This window comes from Microtus ochrogaster, linkage group LG10 (genome assembly GCF_000317375.1).
Source record: "Microtus ochrogaster isolate Prairie Vole_2 linkage group LG10, MicOch1.0, whole genome shotgun sequence".
Taxonomy (NCBI): domain Eukaryota; kingdom Metazoa; phylum Chordata; class Mammalia; order Rodentia; family Cricetidae; genus Microtus; species Microtus ochrogaster.
Window position 1 is genome coordinate 4,519,133 of NC_022035.1, and position 3,203 is coordinate 4,522,335.

Consider the following 3,203-nt stretch of genomic DNA (forward strand, 5'->3'; position numbering starts at 1 on the left):
GGGGCTGATCTATTGGGAGCTCACCAAGGCCAGCTGGACTGGAACTGAATAAGCATGGGATAAAACCGGACTCTCTGAACATGGCGGACAATGAAGGCTGATGAGAAGCCAAGGACAATGGCACGGGTTTTGATCCTACTGCATGAACTGGCTTTGTGGGAGCCTAGCCTATTTGGATGCTCACCTTCCTGGACCTGGATGGAGGGCAGGGGGAGGACCTTGGACTTCCCACAAGGCAGGGAATCTGGACTGCTTTTCAGACTCGAGAGGGAGGGGGAATGGAATAGGGGAGGGGGAGAGGAATGGGAGGAGGGGGAGGGAAATGGGAGGCGGGGAGGAGGCGGAAATTTTTTCAACAAAAAAAAAATAAAGAAAGAAAAAAGAAAATATAGCTAGCAATACAGTTAGGGCGCAGCACTGGTGTGAATAATAAATCCACGAAAGTGATCAGTGTATTTACGATAGATTCAGAAAAAAGGATAATTTTTAAATTCCTGAGCAAAAATGATTTTAAGCATGTAGTTTATTGTCATCCACTGTGTCTCACTCTGTGCCTGTCCATAATATATTGTTTCAAATAATCTTATTCCAAATTAAGGTCATAGAATCATTTTTAGGGTTTTATCAATATGTAATTTTTTTAATATACTAGCTTGCTTCTTCTACTCTTTTAAACTCTGCACAAAGGCAAACTCTGTTGTAGATAAAGCTTACAGTAAGATGAATTTGAAACAAATTCTTAATTTACTATTTGCTGTTTTGAAAGCTTTTAATAGCTGGGCAGTGGTGGCGCATACCTATAATCCCAGCACTCTGGAAGGCAGAGGCAGGTAGATCTCTGTGAGTTTGAGGCCAGTCTGATCTACAAGAGCTAGTTCCAGGATAGGTAGAACTGTTACACATAGAAACTCTGTCTCAAAATCAAGACAAACAAAAAAGAGGAAGCTTTTAACAATACTAAACCATATACTAAAGTTATTTGCTATAATAATCATTGCTTATATCAAGAACTACAAATTCTGAAATTATGCATATGTAACTTTATTTACTATTACTATAAGTAATTTTTTTACTCAAAATTACATATTGCATGTTTTGCTAATTGATCAAATTCAGAAATGTCAATGCAAATTAGCCAGGAACTACCATCACGCTTAGGCATTATTGTTTAAAAAAAGATATTTGGGCGCCACCTTGTGGAACTTTGCAGAAAGTGTCTAATGTCAACAAATTAAAGTTGTTCACTGCCTATGGTGCTGAATGAGAGGGACAGAAATTGGTTTCTACATATTTTCATTTTTAAAATGATTATTTATTTTTATTTTACCTTATGTGTGTTAGTGTTTTGCCTGCATTCATGTCTGTGTGAAGGTGTCAGGTTCCCTGGAGCTAGAATTTCAGACAATGGTGAGCTGCCATGTGAGGGTGAGAACTGAATCAGGGTTTTCGGTAAGAGCAGCCAGCATCCTTAACCACTAAACCATGTCTCCAGATCCAACAAATTTTCTTCCTAGGAGAACAAGGAGGTGAGTCGAAACAGTGGGCAGACTACTTTTCTATGTGCATGGAGAAACTGGCTAATGTAACATCAGATGAAATCCAAACCCACGTAAATTAACTTGTTTCCTGCTGCATAAGGAATAAGCAGAAAACAGGTCACAAAGTTGTCATCTAGTGCGAGGAAATGGAAAGTCAGAAGGCAACGGAGAGGTCTGTAGAGAACGCTGGCTGTCCTTCAATGAGAACCCACAAGGCAGCTCACAACTGCCTGTAACTCAAGTTCCAAGGAATGTGACCCCGTCTTCTCGCCTCCACAGCACAAAGGACATACGTGATGCGCAGACATGTGCAAGCAGAACACCCAGACACAAAAATAATAATATGAATTAAAAGGCAATGGCAAATTCTACCAAAATGTTTATATGGAGAAATGAATTTTATGTTTATGTACATATTTATGGGGTATAGTGTGATATAATTCAGTACATGTATATAATATGCAGTGATTTGTAAAGGGCATCTCATGCTCTTACACTTTACTACTTAAATCAAACCTTTTTTTTCGAAAGTAATCAAATTTGAAATATGTAATTCTGAAATGTCTAGGGGAAAAACTATTCAGATTTCCACCTGGAAAAGAATAAAATGGGTTATATCTCTCACCTTGTACAAAAATCAATTCAAAGCTGGGCAGTGGTGGCTCACGCCTTTAATCCCAGCACTCAGGAGGCAGAGGCAGGTGGATATCTGTGAGTTCGAGGCCAGCTTGGTCTACAAGAGCTAGTTCCAGGACAGGAACCAAAAGCTACAGAGAAACCGTGTCTTGAAAATTCAAAAAAAAAATCAATTCAAAATGAATCTAAGACTTATCTTAAAGCTGAAACTTCTAGAAGAAAACTCTTGGGATGCCCTTCAAGATAATGGTACAGTCAAGAACTTTTTAAATAGAACACAATACCATAGGAACTAACCCGAAGTTTTCACAGATGGAACTACAAAACAAAAGGTTTCTGTCCAGCAAAGGAAACAGTCAGGAGAGTTAACAGACAGCTCACAGCATGGGAGAATGTCTTTCCCAGCTACACTTCAGAGAAGGTGCTGTTGACAAGAATTAAAAGGATTTGCAGAAATTAAATACCAAGAGCATAACTTGGTATTTAATTTAATTTAACTTGGTATTTAATAATAAAATAAATATCAAGGAGAAAACTGCCAATTAACAAATAGGCAAATGAACTGAACAGACAGCTTTTTTTTCAGTTAACTTTTTTTTAATTTTTTTATTTTATTTTTACTTAAAAATTTCCACCTCCTCCCATTTCTCTCCCCCTCCCCCCTCCCCTCATCCCCTTTCCCCTCCCTCTCCAGTCTGAAGAGCAGTCAGGGTTCCCTGCCCTGTGGAAAGTCCAAGGTCCTCCCCCCTCCATCCAGGTCTAGGAAGGTGAGCATCCAAACAGACTAGGCTCCCACGAAGCCAGTACATGCAGTAGGATCAAAACCCAGGGCCATTGTCCTTGTCTTCTCAGTCAGCCCTCCTTGTCCGACACATTCAGAGAGTCCGGTTTGATCACATGCTCCATCAGTCACAGTCCAGCTGGCCTTGGTGAGCTCCCAATAGATCAGCTCCACTGTCTCAGTGGGTGGATGCACCCCTCGTGGTCCTGACTTCCTTGCTCATGTTCTCCCTCCTTCTGTTCCTCATT